Genomic DNA, 23,409 nt, shown 5'->3' with positions numbered 1-23,409 from the left:
ACATCGCTTCAGTGGTGTCTGGGTGTTTTTCTGAAGTTTGGTCACTATTGGCAATGTGCTAGCTAGGATTTGCAAGAGGCTTTGTGTGTGTGTGTGTGTGTGCGTGTGTATTAGGTCTTCATGGGCCTCTTTCTGCTCGGGTGGGTGAGTAATGTATGCTGTGCTAAGACCTTTTCTGACTCCAGCTCAGCTCCTACCTCCAGCGGCCTACTCCACAGCTTTTGCTGCTCGAACCCTCTTGCTCTGTAGCTGGTCCCCCAGACGGGATACTACTGAGAAGGCTCGACTTGCCTGCTCATGGACACCTGGCCCGGGGTGACCAGAGTATGCCTCTTGAAAATGTGAAGGAGTTTTGAGCTAACGATAATAAAGAAGCAGCAAACGGAAAGAGCTCTCTCCATCCCCCGTTTTTCTAAGGACAGGATATAAACTCTCCTTTGGTGCATTCAACTTGTATCAGCTGAGATGGCACCTGCAGAATGTGCTAATAAGGCTTACTCATCCATCTATCGTCCCATGATTTCCTGCCCTTGGAAACCTGAAGCTGCTTTCCCTTGTCCTGTCAGTTATTGTTCTTTGTTGAAGTGCCGCATAGGCCAGAGTTCTATGCCCGAGTTACCTTTCACGAGGTTTGGCCTATGTATTGTACACTTTATGCATTAATAAACTTGCTTGTTTTCGTCCTACTAATCTGCCTTTTGTTCCGGGGGTCTGTCCCAGGCATGAATTTATGATGTTGAGGAGAGACCATATGCCCTCCCTAGTAATCCCCAGAAACTCATGCTTTAGGTTACTCTACCGCTACCTGTACTTTGTGCCTTGCATTTTCTTCCTAGATCCCTTTGTTTTCAACCTCAGTGAGACCCAAGACAGAAGATGGCCAGTGTGCAGCAGAAGAAACTCTAAAGGGAATGATAGGCTTGTAGGCTTGTCTCGGGGTTATTTTCAGGCACTTGGATCTCCACCTGTGATTCCTAGATCACTCCCTCATTTGGTGTGTGTGTGTGTGAGAGAGTGTGTGCGTGTGTGCGTGTGTGTGAGTGTTGGGAAGGGGACTGGGGAAGGAGAGCACAGCACACTCGTTCCAGCTGATCCTCCAGTCTTCCTTGAGTTCTTTGTCTTCTGCATACGTAGGCTAGAGCACGAGATGATGGCGGGGATGGGACTGCCTTCTCTCGTGTAAGTTCTAGGGTTCAGTGGTGCTTCTCATTAGACTGTAGGTGGCTTCATAGCTGTGTGCAGCTCGGAGGCTTTAGCTCCAGACTCTGAGCCAGCAGGAGAAATCCCACTGAATACGGGCTTCATGAACTCAGGGAGGAATGGAGAAGCTGTAGTAAAGGACATGAGGTGACCCGAATTATTTAATAGTTTACTAATTGTCAGAATTAGTATTATAGAGTAAAATTTAAGGGCTTGAAATCTTGATAACATAAAAATGATGGCTAACCAATGCTGGGACTTGGAGGGAAGAAATGTGAAAAGAATTCAAAGTGTCAATTTTTTCATCTTTCATGGCTAGGAGTCAATAGATAATTGTTTAAAATCGAATTGTGTGGTTAAAAGTCATCATTTCAACCTATCAGTGTTTTTTTTTTTTAATCCCTTAATTCTGTTTTTAAACCTGAGAGTAGTGGTTCTTAACTAGAGGTGATTTTATCCCGTGTTCTCGAGGGGACGTTGGCTACACCTGGGGATGCTTTGGTTGTCACACTGAGGGAGGAGGCTATTTCTACTAGTATCCAGTGGGTAGAGGCCAGGGCTGCAGCTAAACCTCCTCCAAAAAGGTTAATAGCTCACCAAAGTGGTATGAAAATTACTTTAATCTGAAAAAATATTTGGAACGCCAGCATCACAGAACCAGGATTTAAACTTAAGCAGGCCTCCTGAAAGTTCAGCTGCAGTTAACTCTCTCTGAGGGAGCTTTCTGTCTGTGAGAACACTCACCCTTGGTGCTGGGGAAGTGCTAACTCGTGTCCATTGTCACCAAAGAGCTCAAAGGAACCCTAACACTTTTCCCTGGAAGCTCAACCTCTCCTGCTTTTGTTAAGTTGGTATATCAGATTTACCTCTGACTATTTAAGGAGTTATTCTTACTGAGTGTTTCTGCATCCATGTATAAATAAATCTAGACTTTCCCCCAGTAATCTGTCTATTGTTACTTCATTTGCAGGCTCCTGTCCATTTTCTGCTACCTACATGGGCAGAAAAAAAATTTTCCTCTTAACATACACAGTACACAGTATGGTCCCCAACAACATAGAGGCATGTTTTAAATATTAAAATCATTTGTTAGGGAGAAAATTTTTCCTGAAGTTCAACATTTTTTTTTCAATATTAATATATAATTTTCCTTGGTGTTAAAGTGAAGAAAAACAAAACCAAACATTTAAAAATATAAAGCTGTTGGCCGGCGCCGCGGCTCACTAGGCTAATCCTCCGCCTTGCGGTGCCAGCATACCAGGTTCTAGTCCGGGTTGGGGCACTGGATTCTGTCCCAGTTGCCCCTCTTCCAGGCCAGCTCTCTGCTGTGGCCAGGGAGTGCAGTGGAGGATGGCCCAAGTGCTTGGGCCCTGCGCAGCGGCCATTGGAGGGTGAACCAACGGCAAAGGAAGACCTTTCTCTCTGTCTCTCTCCTCACTGTCCACTCTGCCTGTCAAAACACACACACACACACACACACACACACACATACATAAAGCTGTTATACAGTTGTTGGGGCTCAGAAGAGGATATCTCAAAGAATGGCACTCTGGCATGCCGAGTACTTTGAACTAAAGGAGACCAGGAGGCTTCAGAAGTAAAGTCTCTCCTTGACTTTCTCCTGACTGCTGTCCCCTGCCCCTCGGTCTCCTCCTCCCCTCCTCCCCAAAGTGAGTCTCAGAAATTAGAATCCCTCTTCCCTAAGTTTGATCATTGAAATCAGACCCTGTTTTTTCCAAAGTATATAGCCATAACCCCAAGACAGGTCGCTCTCAGCAGGGTCCTGACCTATACGTGGGAAGAAGCAAAGCTACGGAGGCCAAAGGTCCCTGCGCTCGGCCTTGCTGAGTCTCCCCCTCAGCCCGTTACCATCATGTCCTTCTGCACAGTACCATCTTCACATGGCTGTTCATTTATCATCAAACCGAAACAGAAACAACCCATTTTCCCTAGGACTTTGGTCTTCATTTATGAAGGCTCCTGCATCACGTAAAATCTCAATTAAATAGTTATGCTTTTCTCTTGTTCGCTTATCTTTTATTATGGGAGTATTTTTGGCTGTGAGCCTTACAACGAGTGAAAAAGGTATCACACTTTTCTATTCCTACACTTCTGGTTTTGTAGAATTATCCCCATGTCTTCTGTCTACATATGTAAAAGAGATGTTTGCAATGGTGTTTGCAGAAAAATACATGATGGAAATTTCCAGGTAGTTGAATTTGGAGTGACTGCCATGCACGCTTTTTCCCCTCTCTGCCTCCTCCATTGCTTAAAGTTTATTGCAATGAATTCTCTCTTCTTTTTTATAAGCAACACCAACCTTTTCAATGGTTTGCCACAAAGCTCAGGAAAAATTCCAACTTACCTCCTCTGTCCCTTTGTCCATATGGAAATAAAAGTCATGCAAACATCAGTAACCAAGGCCGGCAGTTCATGTGCCTGCATGGTTGAAGAGTGTCTTGGGGGCAGCTAGCAATTACTTTTCTGTGATGAAAGGGCTAGGTCAGTCCTATTTTAGCTTCTTTATGCTTATTTTCCTTTGTTGTCAAGAGTGAGAACACACACCAAAAAAATCACGCCTCTAAATGGAACCTCTCTTCCCCAGTTGCATACCATTCAGGTGAGGGGCTGTTTGTATCCAGGGAATTGTCTCATTTTCTGCTTCATTTTGCCAGCACCGATCTGTCTTGTGCACACACAGCGGAGACCCCATGGTGGACAGGAAGGAGGGAAGAGGCCTTTCTGGAACAGTTGCTGCCCTCTTTTACAGAGGCACAAAGCTCTTTCATCTCCGCATCTCTTACTTGCATAGAAGTCGCAAAAATTATATTATGTCTAAAAATTTCCCTTGAATAGTTTCTACCTAGTGCATGAAACAATGGCCCCTTTTCACTTTTAAAAGCGCTGGGGAAAAAAAAAAAGTAAATCTTCTTTCTTTATGAGCACCAAAGCAAAGCATATGCGCTCTATTTGGAGAATGCAAATGCCTGCAAGCTGCAGCATTTCTTTCACCAGCTCTCAGCAAGTGGCCATTTAGGCTTAATTGCTCCTCACAGCATAGTCCAATTAAGCGCGGGCATCAGCGGGGTAAGGGCTATTTGTTAATCCATAAAAGGTAGGAGAGACAGTACTTGTTTTGCCTGCGGTTTTTATTCACATGTTTGGGTGAAAATCTAAACAGCTGGAACCCTCGGCAAGTGATATGTGTGTGTATTTAATCTGTTGGTTACGGGCAAGGCAAGCAGATGAATGTATTTCACAGAACCCAAACTTTTCTTCCAGTACAAAAGAGAACTTTGTCAAGATATGGCTTGAAACCTACTCAGGCATGATGTTTGGAATTATAGTTGGGGCCAGAAGTAGCTTAGAGGAGAAGACCTCTGAACCTGAACCCAGGGTGGTTTTGTAACAAGAAGGTGGTATTTGTTCCTGTGAGAGCAATTTCTTTATAAAAGTGCAAAATTCTCCAAGAACATATTGTGGGTTGGTGTGTAGCATTCTTTTAAAAATAGAGTTTTGATTTTTCAAGAGCTTGCTTTCTGTACATCAGTTGGATGTGGTACAGGGAGAATTGCTGTTCTATGCTGGGGACAGGGTAAAGTGACAAGAAGTGGGGAGTGTGGGCATGCAGCTGTGCCTCCTTCCCCAGGAGGAAGATGGGCAAACATAGGAAGAGACATGTTATGTAGCCGATAAGTATTTTCAGCTGGCTCGGGGTTTCCACACTTCCTTCTGCTTATAAAAGAATCTGATGGGTGCCAGCAGTACTAAGGGATGCCTGCTGGTTTCCTACAAGTCTAGAAACTTTGCCTGTCAGAGAAGGGGGAGGTCATAAACAGACCCAGTGACTCACCTGGTCAGGCAGCTCATGAGATCCCAGCATGGCATGTTGTCCAGAAAAGTCAGATTCAGTGGGAATCGGGGCAGGAGGGAGAAAGGACACTCGGCTGTCTTGGCAGAAAAGAATTCTATTCCTGGCCATGGATACCTTTGCCTTCCCAGAGCAGAACGAAAGCAGGTGCCAGATATGCTCCATGACTGCTGTTTGTTGAGCTTTGAAGACAGGTAGGATCATCAATCCGTCTCCTGGTCCCTTCTTCCCCACATTCTCCCTTTCCTAACCTCTAGTTCCACGGAGGATTCTCTTCTATTCTTGGCCTGTCTGACTTCCTTAACCTTCCCTGTATAGCCATAGAGAAGAAAAGGGAAACCTAAGTGAGTTACTTATGCGTCGGGGCTCTTCAGTACTCATTCAACCTGGCTTAGCTAGGGCTAGAGATTTCCTTGCTCCCTGGCTAAATGAAAGCCATCTCTGCCTTCCTCATTCTTTTTCTTTTTCTTTCTTTCTCTCTTTTTTTTTTTTTTGTTTACCCTACTGTCAGATTGTCAACCATACAACTCTGATGAGTGAAGTATTTGCTGATTCCAGAACAGTCCCTACCATCAGATTAATGATCCTCTTCTGGAAAACACATGTAGCCATCTACCTCTGGTCTGCATCCTTGCTCACTGCTGACTTTAGGTAATGATATTTACCCAGCTCATTGAAATGTCACACTTAGGACTGAGCCCTATAAATTATTATTGTGCTCGTGTTATATTGTAAAGATAAAGGTCAGATCAGAGCTCAGATTTATTCACACCCACGATGCGTTTCTGAGAGTTAGTAGAAAAATAAACCACCAGGTCTTTCAGCTAAAAGTGTGCACAAGTGAAAATGGTCTTTTTTGTCCCCAACAAAGGAAAAGAAACAGCCACAAAACCAGTAGTTCTTGGATTAAATAAAAACAAAGATCGGCTCATCTGAGGTCAAGAAATAATACCTTCAATTTTCTGCACATTTTCTGATAGTCTTTTAAAAATGAATGGACAAAGGCAAAAGACCAGGGACAAGTCCAGGGACCGATTGAGAATTGACCATAGCATAATGGATGGATAGGCACCTCCGTTCTTTGCAGGACAGAGATGGGAGGTTTTTGGTGGCCAGAAAGCCGATCACTTGAGCTGAGCACTTTTGTGCACAGGTGGCCACAACACATGTGGCTTTTTACTCTGAACTACAGATTTTTCAAAGCTCACTAGTCCCAGATTGCTCACTGGGTCCTGGAGCCAAGGAGGCAGCTCAGCGAGGAGGGAATGAGAAGCAATGATGTTAGCCCTGGAGGTAGCTCTGCAATGCGGTCAGTTCCGGGCAGCAGGGAGCACACTTCGCTGGGATCTTTGCCACCCCAGGGCGTTGAACAAATGAATGAGTCACCAGCTGAGTGTTGTGAGCTATCAGAACAATAGTTTTTAATACAGAGTCCGGACCATCTACATCAAATGGTCTTTCTTCCATCAAATTTGGCTTTTGAGCTTTGGAAGAATCTACCAGGTTTACCGTTTTTCTTACTCACTTATCCTTTCAAGCCTCATCTACACATGGAGAGTGATGTTCGAAGGGCTCAGTCTTCTTCTTCTTCTTTTTTTTTAAATTTATTTGACAGATAGAGTAACAGACAGTGAGAGAGAGAGACAGAGAGAAAGGTCTTCCTTCCATTGGTTCACTCCCCAAATGGCCGCTATAGGTGGTGCTGTGCTGATCTGAAGCCAGAAGCCAGGTGCTTCTTCCTGGTCTCCCATGCGGGTGCAGGAGCCCAAGCACTTGAGCCATCCTCCACTGCACTCCCTGGTCACAGCAGAGAGCTGGACTGGAAGAGGGGCAACCGGGACTAGAACCCGGCGCCCATATGGGATGCCTGCGCCGCACGCGGAGGATTAACCAACTGAGCCACAGCACCGGCCCCCGGTTTTCTTTCTTTCTTTTTTTTTTTTAAAGATTGATTTATTAATTTGAAAGTCAGAGTTACACAGAGAGAGAAGGAGAGGTAGGGAGAGAGAGAGAGGTCTTCCAACTGTTGGTTCACTCCCCAACTGGCCGCAATGGCCGGAGCTGCGCTGATCCAAAGCCAGGAGCCAGGAGTTTCTTCCAGGTCTCCCACGTGGGTGCAGGGGCCCAAGGATTTGGGCCATCTTCCACTGCTTTCCCAGGCCATAGCAGAGAGCTGTATTGGAAGTGGAGCAGCCGGGACTCGAACTAGTGCCCACATGGGATTCCGGCACTGCAGGCTGAGGCTCCACCCACTATGCCATAGAGCTGGGCCCATGAAGGGTTTAGCCTTCTGACCAACGGAAACAGGATCTGTGGGATAATCTTTTGCTTGCCACTCTCATTTCTGTGATTCAACCCATTTCTGCCTCTTCTTTTTTTTACAAAAAATTCTCAGTGGACTGTTGGTGGTTGTAGTTTACCATTTTTCTCTTTTTTTCTATGTTCTCTTACAGCTTTTTATTCTTTATTAGCTCATTCATAATAATTGCTGCTATAAACCTTAAGTGCATATGATGTATTAAACAGGTCAAGGAAGGGACAATTTGTATTTGCTATTTTTAAAGACATTTGTTATAATCATTGTCTTTTTAGTAGGAAGAAGGAAAAAATGGTCATATTTTAAAAGTTCTGTAAACTTTTAAATCTATTCAAATTGAGGAATAATAGCATATTCAGGTATACCTCAGATTGTTAAACCCGTAAGTGAATTTTGCCTTATTTGATTTCATATTTATTTCATACTTACTGCTCATCCTTCCCAACAGTTACCAAAAAAATTAAAAATGGACAAAAATTCTTTTCTGGTGGCTGGTGCTGTGGCTCAGCTGGTTAAGCCTCAGCCTGCAATGCTGGCATCGCACAGGAGTGCCAGTTTGAATCCTGGCCGCTCTGTTTCTGATCCAGCTCCCCGCTAACGTGCATGGGAAAGCAGAAGAAAATTGCCCAAGTACTAGGACCCCTACACCCATGTGGCTGACTCGGCTGGCATTCTGGGTTTCTGGCTTTGGCCTGGCCAAGCCTGGATCATTGCAGTCATTTGGGGAGTGAGCAACAGATGGAAGCTTTCTCTCTCTCTCTCTCTCTCTTGCTCTCGCTCTCGCTCTCTCTCACTCTGCCTTTCAAATAAGTATGTAAGTTTTTTAAAAAGATGTTTACCTGTCTTTAAGCCTCAACTAGTCCTTTTCCTTTGGTTTCATCATTTTAAAAAAAGCTCACATTATTTTTGAAAATGATCATTGTTCTGCTAGGTTTCTCTGAATGGAGCCTGATTTGTCTGAGAGAAAGACAATCATGTATTAGAAAGTATGGAGAGCTCACTGCCAGTAAGACTAAGGAATATGGAGCTGGTGTTGAACTCTCTTCTCTCTCTCAATTTGTCTATTTCATTACTCCCTCCTTCTGTGTCCTTTGCATTTCTCCTAGTTGTACAGTTTGGGCCCATCAAAGAACTGATGAGTAGTGGGTTAGGACCTCATCAGTATCATCATTTCTTTATCCTGGGCCATGATGCTCAGCTTCAAACCAGAAACTAGGAGATAAGAATGGCAAATTGTCTTTCGTTCATTCCTTCTGCAAGCACTTAATGGGGCCTACATTTCTTCACACTCTTCTAGACACTCAGGACTTATTAGTGAACAAGGCACACCAAGATCCTTGCTCTTGTGAGCCTTGGATTCTACTGGAGAGACTAAAATATAGTAAATCAAACAGATCAGTTAACGATCCAGCTTACTGTACGGTAAATGCTATGGAAAGCAAGAAAAAGCACAGCAAAATTTGGGGATCAGATATTTGGGGAGTGTTGTGATTTAAAAAATATTTTATTTATTTGAAAGGCAAAGTTACAGAGACAGAGGGAGAGAGAGAGAGAGAGAGATAGAAAAAGAAAGAGATCTTCCATCTGCTGGTTCATTCCCCAGATGGCTACAATGGCCAGGGCTGGGGCTAGGCCAAGGCCAGAAGCCTGGAACTCCATTTGGCTGTTCCATGTGGGTAGAAGGAGCCCAAGCACTGGGGCCATCTTCCACTGCTTTCACAGGCACATTAGCAGGGAGCTGGATGGGAAGTGGAGTAGCTGGGACTTAAGTATGGCTGACATGGGATGCCAGCATCGCAGGTGGTGGCTTACCCTGCTGTGTTGCAATTTTAAAACACATCACAAAGTTGGCTTCCTTGAAAAGATGACTTTGGACAAACACTTCCTCCTTATCTAGATCCCAAAATATTCACAAATATCTTAGGAGGGTGGGGCTGTGGACAGTTCTGCCATGGATTATCTTTTTAAAAACAATTTATTTTTTATTTGCTTGAAAGGCAAAGTTACAGAGAGAGAGAGAGAGAGAGAGAGAGAGAGAGAGAGAATCTTCCATCCACTGGTTCACTTCCCAAATGGCAACAATGGCCATGCCAAAGCCAGGAACTCGGAGCTTCTTCCAGGTCTCCCACGTGGGTGCAGGGGCCCAAGGACTTGGGCCATCTTCCACTGCTTTCCCAGGCCATAAACAGAGAGCTGGATCAGCTGGGATTTGAACTGGCGCCCATATGGGCTGCCAGCACTGCAGAGAGTGGCTTTACCCATTATGCCACAATGCCGGCCCACAAACTTTCAATAGAGAGTTTTGGTTCCAATCCATTTAAAGTTTGGGTATTGGGTCTATGTTAGTGTGTGTGTGTGTGTGTGTGTGTGTGTCTGTATGTGCTTGGGAATAGACTTGGTCTTGTTAGCCAAAGATGCTATCTATTTATAAAGAGAATTACACAGTTTTTATTTTATTTTGTGTATATAGGTGATAATTTAGAATAATTGCCTCAGTCTTACGTTCAGTTGTCTTAATAACTGGAGTTTGTAATTTTCCAAAGAGAAGCAATGATTCTGTAGCATGTATCTTTTCAGGATATCTAGAGAAAGGCTCTTAAAATTGTTTGGTCGTTCATAGCGTTTCTAATGGAGACTGACTATTTAATTCCCTTCTTTGAGGCAACTTGGAGTCTGATAAGTAATACGTCAGAAATGATTATGGAAAAGCAAACCATGAATGTGTCCCCAAAGAATAAGTATATCTTTGGGAAATGAAAAGAATCTCCTGAATTTTCATCCTGTCACACATTCAATTGAGAGTCATTTAGATGAGATCACAGCATCACACCAAATGCACAGCCCACGTTGAGTGTTTCCCAGGATTGGCCCCCTGCCTTCTTTCTGGGTGTGGGAGCCGGGGCAGCGGCTGTTTCCTGAGAAACTTTTTGTGTGGTTTCCATGCGATTTGTCCCCCAAGGGCTCCCAGACAGAGGCTTGGTCCTTGGTGCAGTGACACTGGGAGCAGGCACAGCCTCTAAGAGATGGGGTTTAGGGGAAGGTAATTAGGTCACTGGGGATGCTGCCTTTGGAAGAAGTGAGTGTAGTCTTGGGGGACCTCCGTTAGTTCCTGCAAAAGTGAGCTGTTCTAGAAGAGCTAGAATGGCCCCCTCGCGCTCTCTGGCTCCCTGTCTCGCCAGTGATCTCTCTTGAGAATGCCTCCGCCATCGTGAGGCCCTCACCAGAAACTGAATCGATGGAGCCATCCAATATTGAACTTTCAGCCTCCGCACTGTGAACTACCTCTTTATAGGGCACCCAGCCTCGGTATTTTGTTGTAGCAATGTAAAACAGACTAATGCAAGGGGCTGGGAATAGGCCTCACATAGCATTTAGAATAGGCTGGTGGTAACCTTTGCAGAACGATAGTATATTTTCTAGGGATCAGGCTGTGTGAGGAATCCATCTACTGGAGGGAAATGCAGAGCCACGGTTTTGCTGAAAGGGAGGGTAAGTGTGAGGGCACTGGGCATGGGATGGTGAGCAGGTCCTCTTGTTGCCTGGAGAGAAGAGAGGCCCTTGCACTAAGAGGCTGGAGCTCCTCTGCAGTTCCCCAAGCCTGCACTGTGAAGGGGGCATGTGAAGCTACAAAGAGGAGCAGCAGGGACTGGGAGGGCCCAGCTCTTGCCCTGCAGCACAGCTTCTGCTCTCAGGGTTTGTGTCCATGCTGTCCAGGTTAGCCAGCCAGCCTCTGCCTGCCCATGCCCAGGCCTTGGGTTCTGAACTCTGGGTTGGAATTTCTGCCCCGTGGGGTTCTGGGCCAGGCAGTTAACTCATTAGGTCTGTCTTCATGTGGAAAGTGAAGACGATACTCTCTCTCTAGCAAGAGAGAGTGAGAGAGTTCTGTGCATTTTAGTAGGAAGGGAGTCACGAACACCCTCACTCTTGTTATCACACATATACAGGAAACTCCTCGAGACCATTATGTTATTTGCACAGGCAAGTTTAAAAGTTATATGGCTTGAAGAACAAGTATAATACATTATTTTTGCTATTTCCCATATGAGGTACAACTTTTGTACTCTAAAGAAAACTTCTCGGGCTGATACTGTGGCTTAGCTGCCTCCTACAATGCCGGCATCCCATGTCAGAGCACTGGTTCGAGTCCGGGCTGCTCCACTTCTGATCCAGTTCCCTACATAATGTGCCTGGAAGAACACCAGATGGAGTTCCAGTTCTTGGCTTTGCCCTGGTCCAGTCCCCAGCTTCATAATCTTTTGGGGAGTGAATCAACATATGGAAGATCTCTTTGTCTCTGTCTCTCTCTGGTGTAACTCTGCTTTCAAAGAAACAAAAAATAAATCTTACAAAAGGAAAACCTTTGGGGCCAGTGTTGTGGCATAGCTGGTAAAGCTATCATCTGTGACGCCAGCATTTCATATGGGTGCCAGTTTGAGTCCCAGCTGCTCCACTTATGATCCAACTCTGTGCTACTGGCCTGGGAAAAGCAGTGGAAGATGGTCCAAGTACTTGGGCTCCTTCCACCCACCTGGGAAACCTGGATGAAGCTCCTGGATCCTGGCTTCGGCCTGGCCTAGCTCTGCCCATTGTGGACATCTAGGGAGTGATGGAAGATTTCTCTCTCTCCCTCTCTCTCTCTCTCTCTCTCTCTCTGTAACTGACTTTCAAATAAATAAATGAATCATTAGAAAAAAAAAGAAAAATTTAAGTAAAATCATTATAGGCACAAAAACAATTTCGGCAACTTTTCTTTTTCTGATCGATATGTTACCCTGAATGATACAGGCTTACAGAAGGTTCTGGATTACAACATTTTATATTTTGGCCAGAACGAAGATTGATATAAAGTTTTCATTCTGCATTTTTGAACTTAATGGTCTGTGTCATTTATAGCTAGATGTGTAATAAAGGCCTTGGTGACAATGAAAATTGCAAATTTATTTGTGTATTTTCTTTCTTACAGTATTGGCTCGAGATGCCCTTGTTGGCTGTCAATACTTTTTTTGTAAGAGAGTTTTATTGCAGTCAGTATGATAATCTCAGGGCTGATGATCAAGGAAATAGGTTATTCAGCTCCTTTACTCCCCTAGTTTTCTGACTCCTTACTTTTAGAGACATTTTGCTATTTCTTAGTGCATCACCCAGAGATAGCACAGTGAGGATAGAAGAAAGGGAAGCAAAGACTCCGGTATTGTCAGCTGTTAGTCAACAAAGGACAGGGCTCTTCCGTGAAGGAAGGGTGGAGATTGCCTCAAAGGAGGGCCTGTGGGTTTTCCTCACAGGTAATTGAGAATTACAGCTGGGATCTGTGGTGCGTAGGTGTGTACTGAGAGGCAGCCTTGCCTCCAAGATGGCTCCCACCAGTTCCCACCTCCAGTGTCCACGGATCCCTTCCCTGGAGGGACTTTGTTCAGAGCAGAAGCACTGCAGAAGTGATGGATGTCCCTTTAGTGATTAGACCTCGAAGACCTTGGCTTCCAGACCGGTGGACTGTCTCTGCATCCCTCAGCTTGCTTGGTTTGATGACACAGGCTGCCATGTTAGGGAGGAGCTGGGTGTGATCTTTGACAGGTAGCCAGAGGGGAACTGAATCCAGCCAAGAACAATGTGAACTTGGAAGTGGACTCTTCTCCAGTCAAGCCTTAAGCTTACTGCCGTCCAGGCACGACTAATTGCAGCCTATGGTGGAGGACCCCACTGAGCCACGCCCAGGTTCTTAACCCACGGAAACCAACATCACGTGCATGTGTTGCTTTAAGCTGCTAAGTTTAGGCATCAGTTAGGCAGTGATAGATAACTGACAGATACCAGCAGTTTCCATTACTATACTTTTAAACTATTTTGAACACTTTGGGCAAAAAAGAAGGGATCTGGTAAACTCATTCATAATCAGATATTGGAGTACAGTGAGAGGGAAGGCAAAGTTAACACAACAGCGTGCGCGGATAATGGCAGAGTTTTAGGATTTGGGGCAGTAATGGGGAAAATATTCCTTTTGCGAGTGGAAAAGCTTTCTGTTTTCCTTCCAAATGATAATAGGTAATCACCTCTAGAACACACATCTGTCTTCTGCAGCTATCCCCAGTCTCTCTTTACACCTACCTATAATTTGATGATGTCTTAAATGTAGGATTGGGAACAAGGGATTTGATCCCAAGGCACCTTTCCCGGGGGAAGAGGGCGACCACAATGAGCTTAAAAGCAGGGCTGTGTGCTGGAGGGGTCTGCTGGTGACTGGGAAGTTGTCAGTAGCTTCCGTCTTTCTCCTTGATGGACAGGTGCAGGAAACTCGTGCTCCAGGAGACACAGCAAAGGCAGCCAAAGCTGTTATTGGGTTAGCAGGGAGCAGAGCTCCATCTGAGACACTTGGGGCTGGCAAGGAAGCTTAAAATCCCGCTGATGAGGACTCTACCCACATGACCCAGTCACCTCCTAGGGACCCTACCCCATCCCCCCGCCCTTACATGGCTGCATTGGGGATTAAGTTTCAACATAGGAATTTGGGGGAAATGCACATTCAGTCCACAGCACCAATAAAGTGGCCGAAGGCCAAGCATCATCTGCGGTGTCTACACCCCCCAGGGGAAAGTCCTGCCCCGGCCATACTGAGTGGTGGGAACACTGTCAATGTTCTTTGGCTTTCTACAAGTTGCCCGGCATCATCAGGTGTTCTAAAGCCCAGCGGTCTTACAAGTAGAGGGTTAACCCTTTCCAGGGTGGAGCAGGGGAATGCATGTGATCAAGCCTGGACTTCTGAATGCCTTGAATGATTTTTTTTCTGGGTTTCCTTCCTTCCTTTGGCTTTGGGGGGCTGGGAGGACTCACCCCAAACTTCCCAGGGGATAAATGCAGGCAATCAGGAGATGTGTGCAAGAGTTGGGGACCGTGACACTATATAATATTCTACTTCTTTCTCATCTCCTCCTGTCTACCTCTAGTGTCTTGACTTATCCACGTGGAATCGCTGGGTCCACCCTGGACAGAGTCCAGAGAATTGCAGCTTTTCAGATTGTATGGTCCTGCTTCCCCAGCCTGAAATAATGGATTTCATTAGCCAAAAATAACCCTTAGCCTGAAAGCAACAGGGAAAGACCGAGGTGGGGGTGGCTTCTGAGTAGCTTTTGTTAAACAAGAGTTCCACTAAAACCAGTTTGAAATCTCCAGGAACAAGGCCCATGAGGTTAAGTCACTGCTCAGGCAGAGCTGGTCCCTGGCAGATGGCAGCCGTGGCCTCACCAGGGCGGATGTGGGTAGAGAGAACTGCAGAAGTGGAAGAAGCAGAGGAAGGGAGGGAAGTGCACGGAGCAGACTGTGCTGTCTGGTCAGTCTGAGGAACGTGACCGTGAGTTGTATGGGATGTGGCAACCTCAAGAGGCGCATGTGAAGTCAACCGCAGGGGAACAGAACTGCCTTCCAGGAGAGTAACCGAGAGCCCACACATTCCTGCTTGCTTTCTCTTCTTAAAAGAGTTATGTGTTTATTTATTTATTTATTTATTTTTAAAGAGAGAGTCACACACACACACACACATGCACACACGCACATACACACGCACACACAGAGAGAGAGAGAGAGAGGGAGAGATCGATCTCCCATCCATTGGTTCATTCCCCAAGTGGCCACAACTGCCAGGGATGGGCCAGGGCAAATCCAGGACCTTGGAATTCCATCTGGGTCTCCCATGTGGGAGGCAAGGCCCCAAGCACTTGTGCCATCTTCCTTTAGCTTTCTCAGGCACTTAGCAGGGAGCTAGATTAGAATCAGAGCAGCCAGGACTGGAACCAGCACTTCAATTTGGGATGTAAGCATTGCAAGCCGCAGCTTAAACCATCGCACCACAAGGCCAGCCCCACATTCCTGTGTTGATAGCCAGCATCTGAGTGTTTTTCTGGCCTGTCTTCCCACATCTAGTGGTCAGCCTTTCCCTTAGATTTTAGGCAAGTATTTCATTTGAGAGTGTAGATTTGAAGGGTCATTGGATTTTTGCCTACCCCCAGCTCTCACAGAATCTCTCTGGCTTGGTGCCCCCCGGAGCATGGCCAGCCTGTGGCTGAGCAGGAGGGAGGGGCCAAGTCTGCAGCCCCCTCTGCCAGCACCCTCTTCACACCATGAAATGCCTTCCCCTTAGCAGAGAGGCTAGCAGGAGGATGCTTGTTGACATGCAAACGACACACACCAAGAACTTATCTCCACACTGCCTCTGATATCCAAATAAATCAAGAATATAGTTCCTCTCTCTTTCAGCTGTTATGAGACTTGCTGATATAGTGTATATGACCCTTTGGATAAAGGCATAATATAAAACAAAATTGTATTAATAAGATATTACTAATATTAATCAATAGGAACTGCAGAAGTGTGCTGGGGCGAGGGAGGCAGGGAGGAGTGCTGTGGGCTCCACTGGGATTTTCAGGCCAGACACTTCCCAGTGCTCCTTGCTAAATACTCAGCCTAGAAACTGTCCCCCAAAGTGCACTAAAACGTGCAACTCTTATGTTTGTGTTCGGTTGAAATCATGGCTGGGAAAATTCTACCTTCTCTTCAATCATGAAAACAGTCAGAGATGTCAAATTCCGTGTAATTGTCTGGTCAGAATGGAAGCTCCGTCACACTGTGTGATCTATACGATAACTGCTCTGGATTGTCAGGGCTCCTACATGCCTAATGTACAGGCCACACTCTAGTTGAACATATTCATGTGTCTCATAGATGAGTCTTAGCTTATTTGGACCCTAATTATACATCCTTTGGTCCACATTACCTAACAACATGGAGTTTTTACTTTTGCATTTTTTTGGCCCCTTTTTGGGTTTACTTGTACAAACAGCCCAGGAAGACACTAGCCCCATGTAGACAGCACCTGAGAGGTCATACCAGTCCTTGTGCCTTTGCGTTGGCAGGCAAAAGCTGTTTCTAGGGGGTCTTCTCAGGGGACTAGATACCTTTGAGAGGAGCCTGAGCTGGAACTGGGGCTGCAGGTGAGGCCTGGGCCTTGGTCTGGGGCTTGGTTTGTCCTCGAGCCTTGGGTTTGGTTTGGGCCTGGGCCTTAGGCTTGGCTTCAGCCTGGGCCTTGGCCTTGCTCTTGATATGAGCCTTGGCCTTGGCCTTTGGCCAGGACAGCCTAAGACCCCTGGCAACATGGGCAAGGGCACACTTTCCAAGCTTGGGGTGGGTGATGTAGGCAAGTTATCGAGCTTGCGACTGACACCCTTCAGGATCATGGTCTTAACTCCCTTAGGCTTGACCAGGGCCTTGCTAGCTTCAGCATGTGCACTCATAACCTTGGTGTTGTTGGCCTACATCTTCTTCAGGCCCTTCGTGTTGTGCTTCTTGGCAAGACAGATGTTCCTCAGGAACTTTGAAAGATGCGTGTCTTCATGATCAGGGTATCTTGATGCCATTTGTGTGCCAGTTTCAGGACTGGTTGTGTGTGGTGTGGTTCTTGGGCTTGGCCATGTCTACACCATAACCCGCAGCTGCCAAAGTGCCTGGGACTGGAAAAAGCCACCTTTGTATTTTATACAAATCTGTAATAAAGAATAGCAGTCATGAAGCTCTGGTGTCAGATTTTTCCATTTGGCTACATGGAGCCCATAGTTTTGGAGATTCTCTCATTAAACACTCCAACTAAAATGGAAAATTCCATTGCCTCAGTTGTACAGCTGTGTTTCAAGTTCTTAATAGTTAGCTACACGTGGCTAGTGCCTACCACACCTCTCAATAAAGTTATGGAAATTTCCACCATCACAATAAATTCTATCGGACAGTACTCATTGAAGAGTCACTAACTCAAGTCTGGCCATTGTGGAAAACAGTATGAATAAACTTCAAAAAAATTAAAAACAGAGCTACAGAATCATGCAGCAGTTTCACTCCTGGGTGTTTGTCCAAAGGAAATGGAATTGCTCTGTGGAAGAGACATCGGCACTTGTGTGTTTCCTGCAGCACTCATTCACAACAGCCAGGAAATGCAGACAACCCAAATGTCCGTCTGCTGCTGAGTGGGTAAAGACACTGTGGCGTGTATACACAGTGGAATACTACTCAGCCATAAAAACAGATGAAATCCAGGCATTCACAATGGTACGGCTGGAACTAGAGTGAAATAGGCCAGGCAGAGAAAGGACAAGTACAACATAATCTCACTCAAATCTGATAGTCAACAAAGTTGGTCTCACAGAAGTTGAGAGTAAAGTGCTGACTACCAGAGGCTGGGGAAAGTAGGGGGTCGTGAGAGATGTGCAAATGCAGGTGGATGGGTGTTCAGCTAAAGACAGGCAGGAGAAGCAGGTGCTGGCTGCAGATAATGAGAACGTACTCTTGACGTTTTTTATAAAGCTGAAAGAGAGGATTCAATGTTTTCTTCATAAAGAAATTCTCAATGTTTGAGGAGATAGGTATTTTGACCCTGGTTTGAACTTTACACAATGTGAACATGTATGACGATATCACATGGGGTTTGACATGTGACGTAGCAGGTTAAGCCCCCGACTTGTGGCCTTGGCATCCCATAGGGGTGCTGGTTGTGTCCCAGCTGCTCCACTTCCAATCCAGCTCTCTGCTAATGGCCTGGGAACGTTACATAAGATGGTCTGAGATGGGCCCCTGCCACCTACATGGGAGACTTAGATGAAGCTCCTGGCTTTGGCCTTATTAAGCTCTGGCCAATGCAGCCACTTGGGGAGTGCTCTCCCTCTCTCTCTCTCTCCCCATTTCTCCCTCTCTGTAACTCTTTCAAATAATAAAATAAATAAATCTTTAAAAAAATCACATGGTACCTCAAAACTATGTCCCATTTTTAGGTATCAGTTACACTTTTTTAAAAATGTTTTTGAAAAGAGCAGCTAACTGAAAATGAACTAGGAAGGTGGAACACTCCATGATTAGGATTCAGAAATGAGAATACGTACAAACCAGATAGTGCAAGGGGACTCATAAGGCAATGAGCATTTTCAGGAAAAGCAAAATACTGATCAAGACACAGAATGCAGTCATAATATATTTTACTTCATAATGAGCAATATTTATATGGTCAAAACTGTGTCAATACTCAGTGCTGGATCTATTCTTAATTGGTCGGTAACCATATTGAAAGAATGGGAGAGAGAATGTGGTGACTTCTGGGAGAGTGCTAAACTTCATCTCCTATAGCAAAGGACTATTGGGTAACAACAAATGTTGATAAAGGCAGACTATATAGTCAGCCCTCTGCATCCACAGCTTCCGCCAACTGTGGACCAAAAATGCCCAGAAAACACTGCATCTCTACTGAACATGTACAGACTTTCCCCCTCATGATTATTCCTTAAATGATACAGTATAAAAACTACTACAAAGCATTTATGTTGCATTAGGTCACTGTAAGTGACTGGGAGATGATTTAGAATGTAGTAGAGGACGTGCATAGGATGTATAAGGGATTCAGCACTTGTAGGTGTTGGTGTCTGCTGGGAGAGGGGCCTGGACTCAGTCCCCCTGGAGACTGAGGGATGACTGTGCATGTTTTTGGGAATGGGAAGATGACTAGCATGAGAAGAGTTTGCAAGATTCTTCCTCTGGGGAATAGGAGGGAAGTGGATGGGACAGGGCAAATGGCTTTGTTGAAAGCCTTTTGGAGCTGTTTGAGTTTTAAAAACATGGATAAGTAGAATAATTGTACAAATAATCCAGACAGAATTCCTTTAACATTTGGTCACATTCAGGTTTGTAGTGGGATCATTGATAATCTATGGCGCTTCTGTGTGGTAATGAAATCTGTATGATGTACTATAAAGTATACAGCAAGCAGGAAAAGTAAAACTACATGAAATATAAAGACTGAAGAGAGGCACTCTCTGGACTTACAAAAGATTTGTCTGCAGACAGTGCACCCTGGATATAGTAACAGAAAAGACAGAAATACCATGGCCCAGGAAACTGAGCAGATGACGGAGGGGTGTTTCATCACGTGAAAGCATACAAAAACCAGCTCTGGGAAGAGACGCACAGTCCAGGCTGGGACGGCTTCTCTGTCATGTTAGGTCTGTGTGATTGGAGACCAGTACCTGCTGCAGCGGTCTCAGTCTCTGGCAATGGCCTCTTTACAAAAGTTGAATTTCAACCGCAAAGTATGGAGTTGAGAACTCAAAATAAAATAGAAAAAGTTGATAACACTTAAAATGACATCATTGCCACTGTGTAACAGTGTTTCCCAAGGCCTACAGAAACACCCACAGATTTTGTATTCCTAATCTCAAAGTTTGCCCTTCTGCCCTGGTGATTACGTCTCATGCTCACTTTCACTATCAGGACGTCATCTGCCCTCTGGGGCCGGCTTGCCTTTTTGCTTTCCCTCCCACCTCTAATATGCAGCAAGAATTGTACCCGGGGTCTGCATCTCGCGCCACAACCCGCTCAGCCAAATGCTCCATCAGGCTGTTAACCGAATTGTCTGCTCAGATGGTGAGCTGCTGCAACAGGCAATTTCAGACTCCGATCAGGAGTTGGCAGAGCACCAGGAAAGATGTCAGGCTCACAGGCGTGACACAGCACACTGGTGGGGAACCATCGGCGTCGCCTCTTCAGCAAATGTCAAGCCCGAGTCCAGAACTACAAGGTTGAAATGAAAAGCAAATAACTGCACGTGGAAGTCCTCCACTGAGCTGTTCTCACCCACAACTCCCTGTGAGATACAGATTAAGAATCCTGTTTTACCAAAGAGGGAACTGCTGTTTAGAGAGGTTAAGCCGATTGTTCCAGTTGATGGGATCTGGACAAAGAAGATTTTTTTCCCCTCCATCCCCACATCCCTGTTGCTGCCTGCGTCCCTGTCATGCACTCTTATTGGCATCTGGAAGTGTGTGCGGCCGTCAAGGGAGGAAGGGAGAGCGGCTTCCTCATTGCAGTCGCCTGCAGCTGACTTCCCCCACAGCTGGGCAATGGCACACAACTGCTCTTGGAAACAGCATCACACGAGCCCCACACTGGAGGCTTGTGCAAGGTGAAGCCAGGGCTCAGCAGTCACACCATGACCAAGCCGTGCAGGTGTAAACTCAAGTGGCAAACCACCGGGCAGTGAAAACGTTTGCTTGTATAAAATTGTATTTCTGCCCTAGGATTCTAGAAGGTCTTTGGGGATAAGTTGTGTTTCCTTTCTTGCCTATGCCACCACCATCCCCTCTGTGATCTAAATCCCAGGTATCTGGCAAATCTTTCCATTGTGTGGACTTTAAGGTCATGCTGTCCTGATTGGAACCCAGCTCAGCCTCTCGGTATCTGTGAATCCTTCTTTGACGTCATACTGAATGCCCTGTTGCCCATCCACACTAGCACTCACTCTTGTCCCCAGGAAGACACATTCCCCCAATACATGAAAAATAGTCTCTTGCTTTAGCTTTCAGATTTTCCTTTCCAGAAAGGTTAAATTTTTTCATATTGTTTAGTTAATCTGCTTACTTCTTTTTTGTTCATGTCCTTTGCCCATTTATTTAAAAAAATGGAGTATTGGTGTTTTTCATATTTTACTTAATAATATCTATATTCCCATTTCAGGTTCCTCTTTAGATGCAATTTATTTAATATGTCAAATTATTCTCAGAAGCAATAAACTGCGAGAGAAAAATCACTAAATAACATTGCCAAAGCATTAAATATCACCCCCAGGTGGAGAGTTCCTAGAAGTTATAGTGTAGGGCGAGGAAACCTTGTCCTTAGGATGTTAATGCTGAATCATATTGTCATCAATGTGAATTACTGTTCTGAAAATGACCAAAGAAGAGAGATTAGAAAAGAAAGAAAACAGTGTTTTCAGGCCTCCCTCCCTGTGTGCTTCTGCTCCCTGAGCTCCTGTCATTCCTAAAACAGGCCAGCATCCCTGTGATGGTTCTTTTTTATTTTAAAGATTTTTTAAAATTTATTTGAAAGATAGAGTTACAGAGAGAAGAGGAGAGACAGAGACAGAGAAAGAGCGAGAGCTTCTATCTGCTGCTTCACTTCCCAAGTGGCCACAACAGCTGAGGTGGGGCCAGGCCAAAGCCAGGAGCTGGGAGCTTTTTCCAGGTCTCCCACATGGGTGCAGGGGCCCAAGCACTGGGCCGTCTTCCACCGCTTTTCTCAGGTGCATCGTCAGTGAGCTGGATCAGGAGTGGAGCAGCCAGGATGCAAACCAGTGCCTGTATGGGATGCTGGTTTCACAGGCAGAGGTCTAACTTGCCACGCCCCAGTGCTGGCCCTTGTGATGTTTCTTTTACACTTCCTTAATAATTGGCTGTAGAAAAAAACTAAGACTTCATTGTTACGCTCACTCAAAATATATCACCTAGTATTGGAAGGTATATATGCATAGAAATCTGCATCTGCTTTCGTTTAGTGGTAAAGAGAAGTTCTTGGGTCTCTTAAATTATTTAATTGTATTATTGTATTCAAAAAGCATTAAAGGACAGAGAATAGCCTTCGGTTTATTGTGGAAAAGTTTTAAAAGACTTTGTAGTATTTATCATCTGTTTTAGATAGAAATGTGCAAACGTTGCACTGCCTTCCCTATTCAACCCCATTTCCTTAAGATAAATACGAACTCTCGTAAATTAAGCATGGACCACCTGGGAATACTCCTACTACCTGAAGCTTGTCAATGGCTTGTCAGCATTGGAGACCTACTGCTCCTCCAGTGTGGGTTGTGTGCTTTCCTTAAGTTCCTGTCTGTCTTCCCAGGTTAAAGCTAATTTGCATTACTTTCCATTTCAGCCACCAGCTCTATCTGGAGCTGCAGTGACATTTTTACACAAGGAAAGATGTATGCTGGCCATCTGTCATGTAAAGACATTACATAGCTAAACCATCTACCCTGCCTGTTACTGCATGGTGAGCGATGGAAACACCAATAACTGAATTGAGTTTCTACATGGAGAACTGGTGGCAAGAGACAGTCTTTTGTATGTTATGCTGCCAAGAAAATGAACATCAGGTGAGTCCCTAGCACCAGATTACAGGAGCATGTCTGAGAGATGATGTGGATCTGGGCTTATAATGCCTTTAGCCTCTGTTTTGAAAGTCTGCGAGCAGAAATGTGTCACTGTTTTATGCTCCCTGGACCAGAGAGACTTTCTCTGGTAGGGTAGGGGTGGGGGCTGAAGATCTGGACAATGGTACTGGCCATGCCATGATTGGGACTGTAGTCAAATCTCTTCTCTTTGTCAACTTGAGTTTACTCATCTCAGAAAGACAGAATGAGGCTGAATGACCACTTCTAACATTCTAATTATTACCGTGGCATTTACTTAGGCTGCCTGGAACACAAAGATGAGAGAGACTACTGACTTGTTATGGGCTGGACTGTGACTGTCAGGTGAGCTTTCAGTAGCACCAAAAGGTATAGGCATGAATGCATGGGGAGGCGGCAACAAAGGCAGGACAAGAGGATGTGTTAAATGAGTTAGCAAGGTGGGATTTAGAAGCCTGAGGCAACTCTGACCAACTTAATAGCTGGTCCAAAGCTTCCTGGGGCCTGAGAAGCTGTGTCAGGACTGAGCAGGTTTTAAAAGTTGATACTTCTCTAGGTTGTTTCCTGAGCCCTGTTGTTCCCTCAGTCTGCACACACTCTTCCTGGGCAGTTTCATCCATTTTCTCTTTCTTTCTTTCTTTCTTTCTTTCTTTCTTTCTTTCTTTCTTTCTTTCTTTCTTTCTTTCCTTTCTTTCTTTCTTTCTTTCTTTCTTTCTTTCTTTCTTTCTTTCTTTCTTTCTTTCTTTCTTTCTCTCTCTCTCTCTCTCTCTCTCTTTTTCTTTCTTTCTTTTTTAAAAATTTATTTATTTATTTGAAAGGCAGAGTTACAGAGAGGGAGAGGCAGAGAGAGAGGTCTTCCATCCGCTGGTTCACTCCCCAACTGGCCACAATGGCCAGAGCTGCACTGATCCGAAGCCAGGAGCCAGGAGCTTCTTCTGGGTCTCCCACATGGGTGCAGGGGCCCAAGGACTTGGGCCATCTTCCACTGCTTTCCCAGGCCACAGCAGAGAGCTGGATTGGAAGTGGAGCAGTCAGGACTCAAAC

At 45.3% G+C, this 23,409-nt stretch overlaps 1 long non-coding RNA gene across 4 annotated transcripts in view; it reads left to right on the top strand.

The window, feature by feature from the left end:
- The window catches only part of LOC127492735 (uncharacterized), a 161,153-nt gene extending 138,047 nt beyond the window's left edge, over nt 1–23,106 (top strand). For all 4 annotated transcript variants that reach the window (XR_011382156.1, XR_011382157.1, XR_011382155.1 and 1 more), the window contains exon 7: nt 22,110–23,106. This is a non-coding gene — a long non-coding RNA (uncharacterized lncRNA). The remainder of the gene's footprint in view (nt 1–22,109) is intronic.
- Nucleotides 23,107–23,409: the final 303 nt, after the last annotated feature.

The sequence above is a fragment of the Oryctolagus cuniculus genome, chromosome 14 (genome assembly GCF_964237555.1).
Source record: "Oryctolagus cuniculus chromosome 14, mOryCun1.1, whole genome shotgun sequence".
Classification (NCBI taxonomy): domain Eukaryota; kingdom Metazoa; phylum Chordata; class Mammalia; order Lagomorpha; family Leporidae; genus Oryctolagus; species Oryctolagus cuniculus.
Note: the sequence above shows the minus strand (reverse complement) of the source record. Positions and strands in the feature narration are given on the sequence as shown.